The sequence below is a fragment of the Protomyctophum parallelum genome (genome assembly GCF_964188405.1).
Source record: "Protomyctophum parallelum genome assembly, chromosome: 15".
Taxonomy (NCBI): Eukaryota; Metazoa; Chordata; class Actinopteri; order Myctophiformes; family Myctophidae; genus Protomyctophum; species Protomyctophum parallelum.
Window position 1 is genome coordinate 18,890,760 of NC_139710.1, and position 17,500 is coordinate 18,908,259.

A 17,500-nucleotide genomic window follows, 5' to 3' on the forward strand; every position below is an offset into this window, starting at 1 on the left:
AAATTCCCCTCTACTGGTTAAAATGCATGACAGCTGTTTTACACCAGAGGGCGCCATAGTATGGCATCATCATTGTGTGGAGTTCCTATTCGTGTCTCTGCTGTCAGTTTGTAAGACATTAAAATCTATACCCACTTCTTTATCTTTCAGCTGCACAAAGCAGTGGTTTAAATTGACCATTTGGTTCCATTTGTAGTTTCCATTTCGATCCCAGGCTCCTTGCAACTGGTCGCAACTAGTTGGAACTCCTTGTGACAAAACCATTTTACACCACACCAATGCAACTCCTTGCAACTGCCATTGGGAATAATGGTTGCAAGTAGTTGCATGTTGCAAGGAGTTGCATGACGAATCATTGGTGTGGTTTGGGCTTAAGATATAGGCTTGATGTTGTATATGTTGCACCGCAAGTGACTGAGGGGAAATACTTTATGTATGTAAGTGCATGGGGAAAGTGACAAATGCAGTGCGATGCATTGTGAACTTGTAGATCTGCCATTTAAAAATATTTGAATACATTTTATACACATGAACATGGGAAAGTACTTTCTACTTTGGGTATAAGTACATTTTTATACCAATACGTTTGTACTTTTACTCAAGTAACCTAATCTAATTTCGGACTTTTCCTTGTAACAGAGTATTTCTTCATGGCTGTATTGATACTTTTACTTACAGTAAGTAAAGAATTTGAATACTTTTCCCACCACTGTACTCAGTGGTGACTAGTGTGAACAGAGGGAGAGAGAGACAGGGTCTAGAGGCACAGATCACAAGGTGAAACCAGACCTGCTCATAATTATAATTATAAGTGTAACGTAAGTACTCTCTGCATCTTTTCATTACTTCCACCCATCCCCATTACAGCCAGAGAGCTTACTGTAAATAATGCCAGCCTACAGTAAAACAACTTATCTTTCAACTGTAAAGCCTTTTAACCTGCCTTGTAATCTCACATCGGTGCCGGTGTCTCATGCAGAGAAGCTGCAGAAAGGTGCATGGCTGCTATAGGGTTGCCAACTACCTGAAATCCAAATATGAGACACTCAGCCGGGTATCCCTTCATTTCAAGAAAAATAAAGGACTCTCAGAAAATGATCTCCCCCATTCCGAGGGGAACATTAGTCAAAAATAGCAGATCTACAAGCTCACAATGGGTCATGTTGTGAGCTTGTACGTCGGTAATTTCTGGCAGAGATTTGGTGTAGAAAAAAGCGGTCCAAGTATGCAGGTCAAGTTTGCTAAGTCTAGAGTGGTTTAAGTGGTTAACAAGCTGTATTATACATGTATAAGCTGTTTGAATGAATTTGTAAGATGTGTGTCAGTGACTGATTCACGAAATATAAGGGACAAAGTGTTATTAGTTCAATAAGGGACACATATTTTAGGTTCCAAATAAGGGACGATTCCTTGACACTGATTCAGTGGAGGATATTGAAGTTGTGAAGATAATGCATGTAGTTTGAAACAAGTCAAGACGATGCTTCCAATAAACCCATAGACTATTCCGAAATTACATTAGAGCTCACGGGCTCTTCAGGTGTTTGAGGGAATACCCCTCCTCCTCACAAGGTCACGCACGCACGCACCCACACACACACACACACACACACACACGCATGCACGCACACACAGTCGCACACACACACACACACACACACACACACACACACACACATACACATACACATACACATACACACACACACACACACACACACACACACACACACACACACACACACACACACACACACACACACACACACACACACACACACACACACACACACACACACACACACACACACACACACACACACACACACACACACACACACACACACACACACACACACACACACACACACACACTTGTCTATCATTTCTTCATATATGCTATATCAAATCACATAAAGCAAGGCATGGTTTTAGGAGGACATTCCTTAGACATTCAACTGACCACCATTTTCTGAATAATGACCTGTTTCTGGTTTGTTTTCTAGCAACAACAAACAGTATTGTCCAAAACCCAATTCATGGAATCACCTGCATCTACAAATTAAGCGTATTTTGGCAATTGAAAGAGTGCGGCCACAATCTTTGATGTTCCCGTTGAAATGATGAATTTGAAACAAATCAGCGACGTGGTGACGTTTTTAGTTTAGTTTAGTCTTTCCGTGTCCAGTGATAGATTGATATGTTGAGAAAGGGGGATGAGAATTTGCCAGATAAATAAAATCTGGATAAGCAAAGAGTCCAAATATTTATAAAACAGATGTTAAGCCAAAGTATCCAAATGTACTCTGTGTTCCTCATGTGTGACGACTTTCAAATACTCTCAGTTTCCAAAAATAACCATATAAGACAATATGCAAGGTAAGTGTGCATGGCTGAGGGAAGTAGGGGTGCTGGAGGGGCTGGAGCACCTCCCCCCAGGCACAGCCCCCCCCCCCCCCTGGACAGGAGGAGAAGATAATAATAATTAAAAAAATCATTTTATGTTCAAAACAGATTGCCTAATAAATATGCTGTATGTATCACAGTATCGGCGCCTAATTCTGGTTAATTGCATGTGTCTGTTTGTTCCAGGGGTCATCAACATGTCCGTACAAGACTGGCAAGACTTGTCCATGTCTGTGACATTGTTTTATGTTGGTTATAATGTCTACAATATATCAAAATATTTAAATAAATGAGTTTGAATTATTTTGGTGACTGGTGAAGTGTCGGGATGACATGCTCATTAATGTCAGGTGAGGATGCAAGACAAGACAGACAGCTAGAAGTAATGTTTGCTAATAGCTGCCTTTCATTGTTGCTCTTTCATTGTTCCACTGGCATAATTCCTTACATCACACCACCTACCAGTGCGCATGTTCTAAGACTTTCTCATCAACATTGAAAACTTGTTCACCTTAACGGAAACCACCACTACTCTTGATACTAACAAATGAGTATAAAGTGATAGTGAATAAAGGGAACTTGGTGGCAAACCACAAATAATTTGACTAGAACTTTCCAGCAAACTGAGAACTGAGAACAAGAAATAAATAACTGAAATCTCAGCCATATGTATTTGTGTACCATACATGGAACTGGATAGAGCTCTCTCGTCATTATTCTACTGTAATTATTTGTCTCATCAGCAAGAACTGAACAGTGATGGTGAAGAAAGAGAACTTGGAAAGACGTTTGCGGACAAACCACAAATCATTTGACTAGAACTTTCCAGCAAACAGAGAACTGAGAACAAGAAATAAAGAACTGAAATCTCAGCCACATGTATTTGTATACATTTCAACCATTTTGCCTTATCAAGTCAGGTGCAATCATCAGTATGTTAATCATAAATAATGTTTTTATTATTGTTAGATTTTTTCATAATTATAGCCTACACATTTGAATTAGTGGTCTATAATAAGATGAAAAGGCAAGGGCTAAATAGATGTCATGCCCACAATGAGACTGTTGGGCCCTTCTGTTCTTCTTGAATTAGCCCCTCTTTAAAATGTGTAGCTCACAGGCATAGTCACATTATGAGACCATTCGTATACATTTAGGGCTAGCTATTTGGGTTTCTGGTAAAATTATTGACCATTTATTTTTTATGTCCGTGACAAAAATCAAGCGTAGCGTTAGTTCATTGCGGCACGGAAGGCAGATGGTTATTATATATGTATATATAGTTCCCCTCATTCATTCCCCCTAGTAATTCATTCTGATTCTTTAAATCAGCTGCCTCTCCAGGCAAATTCCCCCCACCTCCCTCCCTCCTCCCTGTAGTTCTTAGTCCAGAGGTTATGGGATATTATTGTATTGTTTGCGATTGTGTAGATCCATTGTGTTGAATCATGTGTTGATGTGTTTCATTGTGTTGAATCATGTGTTGATGTGTTTCATTGTGTTGAATCATGTGTTGATGTGTTATTAGTATTACTGTGTATTGTTGTTCATGGATTATTGTATCTTTGGCTCTGCTCTGGGGGATCGTTGATGTCAGAGCTGTGTCTTGGTGCACAGATAATCGGAGATATCAAATGTGATATCAGACCCGTGTCTAGGTACACAGATCATCTGATATCACATGAGCAGAGCCACACCGCCATACTAACATGCAAGTGTCTCAATGAAATAAAATATTGATCAAAATGTTTGTTCATATAACTTGCGTGTGGAGAGAGGGAAAGTAAAAGCCACTTTTCCGTGTGAAAATGCACAAATGTGCGTGCACGCGCATTTTGCGGCACGCGCAGCTTACACGTGCACACCCCCTCCTAAACGTTCAGCACCTCCTAATGTAAATACCTTCCCTGTATGTGTCATGTACTGTACTACTTGTGTGTGAAAGAAAAGAGTGAAATATAGAAAAGAGTGACTTATATAGATACATAAAGAGCCACAGCAAGACAGACAGACAGATATATGATACTGATTGCCGAATAGAAAGATTGTGTGTGAGGGTATTGTTTGACAAAGGTACTGCAAGCTTTTTAAATGCAGACTAAAGTTAACAAATTACGTAATTCACCTTATAGTTGGACTCAACCTAATGCTTGTTTACATATACAGTACATGTTTCGTGTATTTATGATTTGTATCTGTGTATAGCCTGAGGCTTTGTTGTTTTATGTAGGCCATAAAATCAGCAGCTGTTGCTTAAACATGTCTACGTTGTCTCCCTGGAATGATCTAACTCCCCTGTTATGTTGTGTTTGTATTAGGATGCTTGTTTAGTGAAATGTTTGAGGTCCTTTTTCTATGCCATGATTGTCTTTTTCTGCAGATTCGTCCTAATGTCAACCTGTAGCCTACCCAGGGCCACTATCACTGTTTTAGAAACAGCAAGGCATTTCCAGAGACCATTACAGGAAAGAAGACCATTACAGGAAACTAAATTGATTTGATTGTCAACATCCTTTCCACTTACCATTGGCATTCATTGGTTAATATGTATACTTGGTAGATCAGCTCTTTTTATTGTAACTGCAGGCGACCGCAATGGATGACAGCATCTGCCATAAGAGTGAATTAATTTGACTTCAACAACTCTATTACATGTTCCCATAACTGTTATGATCAAAAATTCCCAGATAATGGTTTTAAATTACCATCAGAAATGCTTTGATATGAATGTGTTGCTTTGTTAACTAAGTGAATCAATATGCAAAGCCTTTTCTAACATCAGCCAGACTTCCTTTTAGGAACTAACTGAGCCTCACTAACATCAGTCCTTCCCTTTTTCATATGATGAGGGTTTGAAATGCACACTAGATTTATGGAGTGAATCGAGTGATAGTTCACAATTAGTGCAGTGATAAATCAAGTTTATTGCAATCAACACTATTATACCAGCCCTTCTCTCTCTCTCTCTCTCGCTCTCTCTCTCTTTCTTTTTCTCTCACATGCACGCACGCACGCACGCACGCACGCACACACACACACACACACACACACACACACACACACACACACACACACACACACACACACACACACACACACACACACACACACACACACACACACAGAGAAAAAGCGAGAGACAGAGAGAGAGAGAGAGAGAGAGAGACAGACAAAAACACATACAAATACACTAAGAATGGCATCAGGGCATCATTTTTGCACTGAGCTGAACTTCCTTCCCACAACCACTAACCATCAAATCCAACCATCTCTCTCCAAGAGATCCTCTCTCGACACTAACTGTCTGCCTTTCCCATGGAGGTGCCCTGCAACTAGCAACATCTCTCTAGCTAGCCTCTGGGACCAGGGCTCCACTATGACCACAGTTATCTATTTACAGACATCTCTGCCTCCCACAGTGTTCTCAGCAGGACGGCACACAGACAGCTCTGGTGTGGAAGGAGGAAGTCTCTGAGCGTTGCAGACCAAATGACACAGTGCGTCACCCGTGGTTTGCGACGCGAGACACAGTACAGTACATGGAACCAAACTGTGCTGACCACGCTGACATACAAAATTTGAGGTTGCAAAGAATGCCAGTATAGGTGGAAAGAAATGTTGTGCTATCTATGTGGATGGGCACTGTAGAGGGCCCTTGCTTATCAAGAGCACACTACACTTTACAACATGGAATGTTGTGTTGACATTAAAAGGACTCGCTATCTTGCCTTTGATGTGCATTTGAGATATAGCAATTGTTAATGGTTATCATAGTATAAAAACAGACTTGACCCACATACCGGTATCTCTACAAAATCGTATAACTATATACTTAGGAGCTCCTAACCACGAACCCTAAGCGGTCCCTATTCTGGGGCGAAAATGTGGCAAAAGTAGCAGATCTAAGATAGGTCATAGCTAAAATAACAGATCTAAAATAACCAGTAGCTCGCAACAAGTTGCGACTTGTTGTAAACTTGTAGTTTGGCTATTTTCAACAAAGGCATTTGGTGTAGAGGGAAAAAATTAATAGAAGCAGACGTGTAAAGTTCTGGGGGGCTCTGGACAACTATACAGTATGTTTAGTAAGAATATACTGTGTTAGTGTTTCTGATTTTATGTCCTCTACAGTAGAGACTTTCGCACATGAGCTTAGGAACAGGTGTGTAGCAAATGCAATAATAAAATAGAAAAATACACGCGCGCACACACACTGTAAATCTGATCGGTACAAGAGGCAACTTTATGTAGGCAACTTTATGGTCACTTTATGGACTTTATGGTCATACATTTTATGTTTTATGACGCAAAAGAGGTAGGTTGTAAAAATACAATAAGGAAGTCAACAATAGAAATAAGAGACACTAGGACACTAGGTCCTGCTCTCATACAGACATATTGAGAGTGGAAAAATACATGAATATATACATGAATATATACACAAACCAAACAAATTCACTCAATTCACCTGTGTGTGTGTGTGTGTGTGTGTGTGTGTGTGTGTGTGTGTGTGTGTGTGTGTGTGTGTGTGTGTGTGTGTGTGTGTGTGTGTGTGTGTGTGTGTGTGTGTGTGTGTGTGTGTGTGTGTGTGTGTGTGTGTGTGTGTTTGTGTGTGTGTGTGTGTGTGTGTGTGTGTGTGTGTGTGTGTCTGTGTGTGTCACACCGTTTGGGAAGCAGATACTGCATGCACATGGATACAGGATGTCAATTTTACACTTTGATAGGCTGGAATGGCTTAGGGTTGACAACAGAGTACAGCATCTTGCAATGGGTCTGTGGTCCACAAGATTCGATACACCACCATGTACCTGTCTAAATAATTCCTTAATGTCAACGAAGTCCACACCCATAACACCAGAGGGAGGTCAACAAACCATGTGCAACCCACATTCGGCAAAAACAAGGGACTATGCCACCAAAATGTGGAACGCCCTACCAACAGTCATTAATACATACAAATCCCTTAATTGACTCTTTCAAAACCGCTCTCAAAGGGCACCTACGGACGGCTGCAATTTGAAACTGGCCCCCGTAAAATCTGAATCCCCATCCACCTACCCACCCCTTTTTCCCCTCACTGTATAGGGCCAGTGCATAGGGAGGAGTTTCACTCAGAACGGGTTATTCTGGACATTTTCCTGCCTACCAGTAGAGACATATACCATTAGAATTAAATAAACACTGTATGGTTTGGGTGTCGGATGACAAAATAACATAACCTTCAGCAACATTCCCAAACACATGTATGCTCTGCTCTAGATCTGCTAGATCTACAGTACCTGTCCTCAAACGAGGATGATAGTGTAATAAAAATAATAATGGTCAGATCGCATACAGACAGATTATTTATTTAGAGAACAGATTGTGAGTTGTGACTGATCACTCGTCACTCTCGTGGTGTTTTCCCCTCTCCCTGGTTCCATAAGGATATGTCCACAACTCCACATGTCTTCTCGTCAAGTAAGATGTAAACATTGAGAACTGTTTTGACGTGAGGGGAGGGGAGGCGACTATCAGATCAGAACACTCAAACATTTTCTAACGACGAATAATAATAATACCACCGTCGATCCAGAGCCATAGAGTAGAAGAGTTGTGACAAGTCAAAGATAGTAGAGAGATGGAAGATGGTGTACTGCAGTGACAGAATACACACCAGCGTCACTGACAAGCAAATTTACGAACTACAGACTGGCAGCCAAGTAGCCTAGCATCCTACTTGCCTACATGTAGGCAGCAAGATGGCGCCCAAATAAACCAAAATCCTACCGAACGCGTCACTATGCTCTCCCCCCATATGTTTTTATCCCCTTTTTACCTCTATGATGTGTATATTTGTACGTCTCTAAATGTTATGATGAATTGAACATGGTGGACCCTATTGTAAACAAGTGTAATGCTTTATGGTGTCGTCCACAGTTAACAGTTTTCTATTGAGCTGTGCTTGAAATGTACTGTTATGATTCGGAATTTTCCACGTAATGTGGTTTGTGCAATTATATTATATAATTCTGTGAGTACTTAAACGTCATATATACCTCGTTATCATGTTCTCCGAGCTCGCTAATTGCTCAGAGAGGTAACTCGACTGAATGAGCAGTCACCACTTTAATAGAGGAGGGCCTTTCGGATCACTACAGAGGATTATTAAGATGCATTGTTTATCACAGTTGTATGATGAAGTATTAGGCTTGTGACCTTGTGCTACTGGCCTGTCTAGTGTCTATATAAGTATTTCCGCCTGTCAAAGGTAGGGCAAGAGATTATGATTTCAGCCCTGTGTCTGTTTTCAGGAGTAATCTCACAAATTGCTGAACCATGGAAGACCCCAATATTTTCCAATCCGTCATCGACAACATTGCTATTTAACAAATCCTTGACTCTACTGGTTTAGAATTACAAGCACTGCGCTTGATTTTTCAAAAGCAGTTTTACAATTCCTTAGGCTTAGACAAACAAAGACACAGCGACCAACACAATGCACACAGACACGCACACGTGTATGTGCACCCCATTCACACATTGACACACATTGCAACACATGCCACACGCATGAACACGGCCCACAACACAAATACAGAGAGACAGAGAGACCAAGCACTGAATCAACTAAGAAAACAGCTTGTTTTAAAAGATCTGTGCTCTGCCTCTGTGGTTTACATCTTTCTAGTCTGTGATGTACATATACTGCCTGGCCGATATGGACTAAATCAAATATCAGTAATAAACTGTGTAAACTCAAATAATAGAAGAGCTAGAACAGTCAGTTCATACATATAATGTAGCCTTTAAAACCAGTAAAAGACAACACTTTACCATTTAATGTTATTACAATACCCAAATATAGTCTCTCATCCTAATACCAATGTAGTGCCCAGTCCTATGTGAATGTTGTCACATAGGACTGCCCGACTGTGACTGAGCCTTGGGGGGAGTGTCATAAAGCCTGAAGATATACAAAGCACACACACGGCTATCTCTGCAAACATATGTACATTTTCCATCCTGTGTCATTCAGTATTTCCCCCCTGCAGAGTATTTCTCCCTCCCTTATATTTTGTTACAGTCCCCAGTGTGACAGCCTTGCCTGAGTTGTCACTGTTCCACAGACCACAATATAATTAGTGTGGTTTATGTATCTGGCTGGCTCCCTGTCTGCCTACAGTGTGGAAAACACCCCATCCCTCTCTACTAGAGAGGAGGAGAGGAGTCTGGTGAGGGCTTGCCATTGTGTGTGCACACATGTACACATGTGTGTGTGTGCGTGCGTGCGTGCGTGCATGTGTGCGGAGAGAGAGAATTATTTAATTTCATGGTGAGAGTATATAGTGTTCAGGCACAGGCTCACATCTGTTCATCAGCACGACCTTTGTGACCACCATCACCAATGTTTCTGATTCAGCAGTACAAATGTCACAATGTGCTTTCAATCACACACACATCAACACACACATCTCCAAAAGTGCACTTTGCGATGTTGGTTAACATTAAAGAAAACCAACATATAACCTGGAAAACTATCCCGTTCCTAAAAACTCTTGCCACATATCAATATTTAAAGGGATATTTCACTTCCAAACAGCTTTTAAGTTGCTTGATTCGGTATTTAGATATTTGATATTAATTTTAGCTTCCTATACAAATCCATTGTAACTTCAAACTCTTTAACTTTAACCATGATAGATTCATCAAAAACAAAAATCTTTTTTTCTGGTGACTGATATTGTCCTTCTAATACGTGAGGGGTCTGTGTTTTTTCAATGACTGTTTTCATTTATGTGTAATAATTGGAAAATAATGAGGACCCCTAGAGGACGGAGGAGACTAAAGAATCAAAACATTTAAACTAAATTAAAACAGTAGGCTAATTGAAAAACCACGGCCCCCTCGCATATTAGAAGGACAATATCAGTCACCAGAAAAAGACAGTGTTTTTGATTAATCTATCATGTTATAATGGAGTTTGAAGTTACAGTAGGTTGGTATAGAAACGGAAGGGGGCAGGGCAGCTAAAATGAATATTAAATATATAAATATTGAATCGAGCAACATAAAAACTGTCTAAGGTGTAAGATTGAGTAGACGATTAAGTGACCAAAAGTTTTTTTTAAAGTGAAATATCCCTTTAAATATTTCACTAGTTGTTCAGAGTTGTTCGGTTAAACTCCTCTACTTTCAAATAGGTTGTAACAAAATGTACGATTTAACTGTGTTTTTTGTCTGCAAGCTTTGGGGGGTAGGCTTTTGTTCATTATTGTCTTGCAGTAGACTACTTTCTCTTGCCATGTAACTACCGGTGTGTAACTGCTGTGCTGCTTTTGGTGATTGAATTTTTCACTTATAATTGAAGAATACACAAGGTCCTGCAAGTTTTATATTTTGGTTAAAACTAAGCTCTTTCTGATAGCAACCATTAAGACATATTTTGTTTGCAAAGGGGTCTCCCCCTCAGGTCCAGATATCAAATCCATTTAGTATGCATACTATAATAGCCTACATATAAGCTTAAATGTCCATGGTGATAATCTAAAATTTAACTTTGTTAATCCATTTGTGTGTATACAAATGTTGTGTTTCATCACTTCAAATTGCAATTCTATCCCTTATCCTTATCCGGGTTGGGTGAAATTGGTATCCTGATTTGAAAATGTATTTTCTGTTTACTAAAGAGCTGTAGAGACGTTAGCCTAAACAAACACTGTATTAAAATGTGAATATGTAGAATATAGAGGTAGCCTATACTCTTTAGGCAATTATTGTGCATTAATTAACTGCTTATAATGTGGGATATTAGGCTATATGGCTTATTTGAATCATAAAGACAATGGAAAATAAATCATAGCCTACCCAAGACAAGTAGCAGCAGTTGCCAGATGGCTTAAAATAAAGTTACTAGAGCAGGGATTACTTTTTACTCCAGTTCCCACATTGGGCTACATCACAACCTGGAAGAGGTTTGTTTTATTATCATCTTTATTGTTTACCAATGCAACGTGGGCAATGCGGGTCGGTTTCTAACGGGCGCCTAGCGTAGTAGCATGGGTCGAGGGATTCTCTTCATCACTGCAACTTTCCTTCTTTTTGACAAAAGTGGGGGAAGGGAAAGGAAAGGAGGAGAGAGAAAGAGGCGAGGGAGAGAGAGAGAGGGGGCTAAAAAGAGAAAAGACGACGTCAGATGGTTGTGGGATGGCTTTGTGTGAGGAAGAAGGAGAGAATAACGAGCTAAAGAAAGAAAGCTCCGGTGAATGAAGGTTTGGACCGCTGGGCTGCCCCGAGAAAACCCAAGAGCGAGCGCTTCAGCTTCGTTGGAAAAGTTTCAGCGTCCGTCGGTCATTTTTGTAAGTATAGCTAAAAGAATCAAGGACAAGGTAACAAACTATCAAACCCAAAACAAAAACATCCAGCCATATAAGCTTTACTTTACCTCGTTTGTGTTTTGGTGAGTCTCAGGATATCTTTTTTTCAAATCAAATGATTGGTGTGTTGCGCGTTGCCATTCATAATGCGTTTTAGGCGTATAAGTACACACGTAGCCTAATCTCGTGGTGTGCTTTCAACAGGCTCACATTCAACAGTTTTGTAGGGAAACTAAAGCAACATCATTGTTTCAAATAGCTATTTTTCGTTTCAGAATTCAGGCTATTTGCGCACGCACGCGCACGTACGGATCACGGATGCACGCACGCAAATAGGCTACACACACACTCACGCACACACACACACACACACACACACACACACACACACACACACACACACACACACACACACACACACGCACACACACACACACACACACACACACACACACACACACACACACACACGGCTACATGATCGAGGTGCTACTTTTCATTGCCTTCATTGCCTGCTACTAGTCCCCGTTATGTCTCAGAATAAGTGTTTGAGTGTAGCCTAATGCTTATCAGTGGATCAATGTGTCTTTGTTTTATGTATGGGTAGCAGCCTGTCCATGCATGCCGTGGTAATGACTTGGCCATAGAGATACTGGTTGGTTGAAGGCTATCTGCCAGCATCTATACTGCCCTCGGGGAGAGCCCATGAGCACAACCCTAGATAGAGAGCCAATCACAGCCAACAGCATCATAGGCTGCACTCCAAACGCCTCATGACTCATATTTAGTCGGTTAGTTTTCCTGATCCAAGATGCACAGAGACCACATTCTGGGAAGAGATGAAGCTGTTACAGTAGCCTATACAGTTGTCAGTTGCCCCTGTCTTGCTGGCCAATTTACATGTTCAGGTAGAACATCTGGCATCACTTTTGCACCACAGCACTGCTCTTTATAGAAATCACCCCTGCAAGGAACTAAAATGCTTATTAGTGTGCGTGTATATATGGCACTTTATCTTTATAGTTTTTATTTCACAATCGGCCGTGCACAAGTCTTCAAGGCAGGCTATCACGCCCTCTTTTTATCTCTGTCTCTGTTCTATCTCTCTGTCTGACTGACGGCCTCCCCTCATATCAGCAGTCCCACTTGAGTGTCTATGAACACATTGGTGTGCCACCCAAGACTGTAGTTGTTATGTAGGATAACACCTACAGTATATACAGTGGTGCACTGCAAAGTAACTAAGTACTAAAGTACTGTACTTAAGTACAATCTTGAGGTAGTTTTACTTTAGTGGAGTACTTCCAATTTTATATAGGCTACTTTTACTTCTACATCTCAGAGACACATTGTATTTGTACTTTTTATTTATTTTAGATACTGTATGTTCTGCCTTTTATTGATAGGACACAGTAGAGATACGTAGATAGGAAACAGGGAGAGAGAGAGACTGGGAATGACACACAGTGACGCAGCAAAGGCTGGGATCGGGACTCGAACTCGTGACACGCTGTCAGGCATGCACCTATATGTGGTATGCGCCTGGGCGGCTAGGCCAGCGGGCGCCCCACATATTGTACTTTTAACTCCACTACAATTATTTGAGAACTTTAGTTACTAGTTACTTTGTAGATTTTCCTTATTATCACAAAACATACATTAACTACTTAAGCCCTGTTTAAACTTTGGCTATTTGAAAATAGCCAATCTATGGGGTGCCCTCTGGTCTAGTGGTCCAGGCGCATGCCACATATAGGCTCTGGCCTGACAGCGCGTTGTGTGTTCGAGTCCCGTTCATGACAACCTTTGCTGCATGTCTCTTCCCTTCTCTCTCTCTCTCTTTCCTGTCCATCTTCACTGTAACTATCAATAAAGGCACAAAAGCCAAAAACATCTCTTAAAAAGAAAATAGCCAATCTACAAGCTCACAACGCATTGTGGTACTTTTCCCACCGCTGAATGCTATAAGCACATCTTATAAGGGAAACACGCACTAGTGTTTTGCCATAAAGTCAGTTATTGGCACTATTGAATGATGTTAAGAAATAAAGTAGGTTTCTGAGTAAACTAAACTAGGAAGATTTTTAAAGTAATTTAATTTACCCTAGCAGAGGACATAACACAGATCATTCATTCGTTCTATTCACGCCAGGTTATGTTGACCCAGTTCCTTCCTGGTTAAGTTATAAATGACCGCCTCCAGCGTCTCCCAGATTCTTCTGATATCAAATATGGAAGACCCCGCCAACTGTAGCATAAGGACTAGTGCAGAGTTATTAAAGGAAAGCAATTTAACCACCATTTTGGCTTCTCAGTCTGGACTAGAGAGAAAGCGGAGAGAGGCCACGTCATGTGTGTGAATGAGGGTCACCAAGAGGCTTTGTGAGTCAGAGACCGTGGGGCCACCACAGCATGGGGAGAGAGCGGGGACTGGGTGTTGGGCAGATTGAATGGGTTAGGGGCCACAGCCGCCCTGTCTTTGAGAAATGAAGGAGTGCATTCTGGGCCAACAGCGGCATGTCTTTGAGGGTCTGAGGGAGTGAGTGAGGGCCGGTGTCGGCATGTCTTTGTGCTGCCTTTGTGGAGTTGAGTTGGAACAGATGGAAAGGGACAATAGCATTCAAGTCTTACACACACACACACACACACACACACACACACACACACACACACACACACACACACACACACACACGCACACGCACACGCACACACTGCATGTACACACCACTTTGCCAAAGCACATGCACATGTGTGCAACCCTGCACGCACCAGGGAAGTCATGCATTTTGATATGATTAAGCCTTGCAAGAGTGAGTTCACCGGTGTGGGTTTGTGTTTGTGCTTTGCAACGTGAGCTGTATTGTTTTAACACGCTGCTGGGGTCTGTCACGCTGATCTTTCTTTGTGTCCCATTCACTGTCGTCACTGAAAAGCCATAGAATTGCATTTGAATGCAACGGTTGCTGGCATTCCTTAAGTCTTAAGAAGGAGTTGGTGATTTGAATTGAATGTGTTGTTAGGTTCCCAACAGTTTTGTTTTATGGGCTTTCATAAGGGGTTTGTCATATACATCTGAAATGAACTCTTAAGCACTTTAAGGGACACTTTTGCAGGGAGCTATTACTCACTGGTTGAAGTCATGAGACAGAAGTTGTGGTGTGTGCCTATCCATGGGAAACATTTTCTCCTCTTGTTACTCCCACTGAATTCACAGTTTATGGCAAGCTACAAAAGCACTGGCTCACATGTTTATGGTTAGGAAGAAAGGGTTCTATGCGCAGAACCACTGGGGCTGTTTCATAATATTTAGAAAAGGGAGTCAGAAAGCTTGTTATAAACTGTAGGAACTGACCTCATGCTGCACATTTAGTCAATACAGCATTTTTATTTATTTATCCTTTGTCTAACTCTCTCATATGCGCAGTTGTCTTTACACTCTTCACACACATGTTGTGGTGAGGCATGTTGGCAGGTGGATGTGTGCTTTCCCAAGGCTGTGATGTAGTGGGTGTGACAACCGGGGAGGACGACTGTAACTACTTATCTCATTAGTGCTTGTGTTTAAGTCACCTTAATGCCTCTGTGTTGAAAGTCTTTGTTCATTCGCTCAACCATAACACCTCCTACGGCAGACGTGGCTGGATTTCACATGTGCGCAGATGTGCCCTTCAAACCCAAGAGGGTAGGGGGACTTTGTGCAACGTTTGCTGTCTTTGAGGAGGTATATGGTAAATGAGTTGTGCTGAAGGATTTAGCTTTTAGAGTCAACAAACACTGTGGGCCATGGTTGACTTCATGCTGCTGACTGTAAAGCTAAGACTTAAAACAGCTAACTACGTTCACTGTCATGAGTCATGACTCAAGACTCAAGAGAGAGAGCCTTCTCATACAGGAAGAACCCTTCCATTTAAGTTATGTCAAATGTATCAAGTTTTCTCAATGGAAAAAGAATACCGGAAAGAAAAGTTTTGCGGGGGTTGATGAGCAAAACGGTTTGCTCATCACCATATGGTTGACAGAGAGAACGAGTGTGTGCGATTTTGTTATTTGACCGTCACGTTGTGTGTGGGCTGTGTTGGTTTAGCTCTCTCCAGCTGTATTTCTTCACTCACGTTCACTTCCACCCAGAGCTCGGCTGCTTGCATTCTTTTATGAGAGCGGGATGGGTTCAGTCCTGCCTGGTATCACACTACTCTCATCTCTCCTGGGATCCTACGGGATGCTGCGGCCTCCAGACCCCTGCACACGCACACACACACACACGCACGCGCGCGCGCGCGCGCGCGCACACACACACACACACACACACACACACACACACACACACACACACACACACACACACACACACACACACACACACACACACACACACACACACACACACACACACACACACACACACACACACACACACACACACACACACACACACACACACACACACACGCATGCGGCACAAGGTCTTCATCGTGGTGGCCTAACTCCTGCACTGTGATTTCAGCATGGTCCACATGTTGTTTGGCCTGCTACGTAGTGATCTGCCCATATGGCCCACTATAGGCCCTGACGTCGGTGAAAAAGCCTCTCATGTGGCTTCGGTTCCTCTGCATGACTCGTCCAGATGCCTGACCACACTGGCCCTGCAGCCCAAGGAAAAGATGGCCTTGGTTGGAGGTTTCTGGATCTGGGGTCTCTGACTTAATGCACTAAAGAAATCCAACTACTATAGCAGCCACCTCCCAGCCATCATCACCTGGGGGCGGACAACTGATCTGGGTGGGTGATCCACCAGTTTGACCACTTCTCCAGAGAGGGGCAGCCCCGCCTTCAGCTCACACACCCACTATAAAGTAGGGGGGGGAATATATATTTCCAACCGATCTGTTACAAATTTAAAAATACACGTCCATGAATGGAATTGTTCCCTTGAACGGCTCCCTTTTTATTATGGCCTGGCCTCTTTTTATGGAGCAATCTGGGTCAACTGCCCTTTAGATCTCTCAACCGCCCCACCTCACCTATCACTCCCACCCCACCCCCTTTCGCTTTCAGCCCTCCTCTCGAATCTCTCTTGAGTTTTTACTGTAGCGGCCCGGCTGCTTACAAGCGCTCATTACCTCAGCACCTTGGCATGCCACCAGCGCCTTGGCTGATATCTCAGACCAATTACTCTCAGTTTACTACTTGCGGCCTCCTGAAACTTAAGGCCAATGAACTGACCCACATATGTCTCATGCCTACTTATATGGGCTTTTAGAAACACTGGCTCACATTGATAATATGCATCAAGTAATAGAGAGCGTTTTGACCAATGCAGGGGTGATTTTAGCCAACAGGTTTATACAATCAAACTTCCAGAGCTTGTCATCAGCCTTTGTAATACACACCATCTCATCTATACAGACATCCGATGAATCACATTGTCGCAAAGGCACTGCTCAGTGCTCATGTTGGCTCAGCCTACGTGGGATCGAGTTGATCAAGCCCGGCCCCTGACAATAATACACACATCGTTGTGAGTAGAGGCAGAATTGCGTTCATCCCAGGGGTGTAACATTAACGTTATTGTGGAAATGAGTTGGTCAGACAGACCCAGTCACCAACTGTATATAGTCTATATTTTATGTCCCAACTCAGCATCATGGTCAGGAGGACTCATGAAGTGATCCGTAGGCCGTAGGCTCTAGGACAGTGGTTCCCAAACAGTGGGCTGGGACCCATTTGTGGGCCGC

The 17,500-nt window shown here is 42.2% G+C and overlaps 1 protein-coding gene across 1 annotated transcript in view; it reads left to right on the forward strand.

Moving 5' to 3' along the window:
* The first annotated feature begins 11,516 nt into the window (after window positions 1-11,516).
* LOC310871554 (LHFPL tetraspan subfamily member 2a protein-like) overlaps window positions 11,517-17,500 on the forward strand; it is a 13,404-nt gene continuing 7,420 nt past the window's right edge. The window contains exon 1 of the mRNA XM_083783141.1: window positions 11,517-11,744. The gene's annotated coding sequence lies outside the window, so the exon portion shown is untranslated. The remainder of the gene's footprint in view (window positions 11,745-17,500) is intronic.